This window comes from Microtus ochrogaster, unplaced genomic scaffold (assembly GCF_000317375.1).
Source record: "Microtus ochrogaster isolate Prairie Vole_2 unplaced genomic scaffold, MicOch1.0 UNK29, whole genome shotgun sequence".
Classification (NCBI taxonomy): domain Eukaryota; kingdom Metazoa; phylum Chordata; class Mammalia; order Rodentia; family Cricetidae; genus Microtus; species Microtus ochrogaster.
Genome location: NW_004949127.1, coordinates 3,270,600 through 3,271,560, shown reverse-complemented (window position 1 = coordinate 3,271,560; position 961 = coordinate 3,270,600). Strand labels below are relative to the sequence as shown.

The 961-nt window shown below is 42.0% G+C and overlaps 1 protein-coding gene across 1 annotated transcript in view; it reads left to right on the top strand.

Moving 5' to 3' along the window:
• Positions 1-961, top strand: part of Erich5 (glutamate rich 5) — a 13,933-nt gene that overhangs the window by 1,277 nt on the left and 11,695 nt on the right. The window lies entirely within an intron of this gene.

The window sequence follows — 961 nt, the reverse complement described above, 5'->3', positions numbered from 1 at the left end:
TCCAGAGGTTTTAAAAGGTCACACACACTTTCTTGAGGCATGTGTGTGTGTGTGAGACGAAAGGTAGTCACTCATTGCTGTAAAGAAATTGTGCCGGCACATTTTAATCATCTGCTTACTGTCCACAGATGCCGGAGTTGCCCCGGTAACTCAGGGAAGCTGAGAATACAGCATATTCACGGGAGACAAGTTGTCAAGTCCATTCTGGCAGTGATAAACACTGTAGAAAGAACAGATGTGGGTGAATGAACTCGAGAGTGACTGCATTTCACATTCAGCCCACTTCCTAAATTATAACTTGCTAGCATTTAGGGCATTGATAGTTAGGTGGATTCTTCAAGCAGCTTGTAGTCTTCAGCAAGGCTCACTTTAAGGGCAAATTTATCTTCTAATTCCTTTTCGTGGGGGTGAGCATCCTGTGTTACTACAGTAGCAGTGATTTTTGATTTCCTTTTGGTGGCAGAGACCCTAAGATTATCATGCAAGCTGCTTCAGAGCTCAACCTATATAATATGTTCTACTAAGAAACATGTAGCTGTTGTTTTTTGTGCAGTGTGGCCGATGAGATTTCTGCCTTCTGTAAACAAGCAGAAAGCCAGGAAGTAGACAAAACAGTATGTGCAAATGATTCAAATCCCTTGAATACCAGCAGTATAAAGACATGAAAAGTCTATTCCTAGTGCACAGTGCCTCATGACTCTTTTCCCTAAAAGAGCTCGGAAAGGCTCATAGCTCAACAGGCTCCTTCGAGGCCAGTGCACTCAGAAATTGTCTTCATGTTCGTGCCTCATTTTATAAAACCAGATGGATTTTTGCACTTGCTCCATGGTAATTCCTTACTGGTATCCACATGCGAAACATAAGAAACACTGATGCGTTCACGAGATAATATCATCACAGCTTTTCTTATCCACTCTCCGCGGTATCTTGGGTTAAAAAGCAGAGCACTTTGTTTATACAA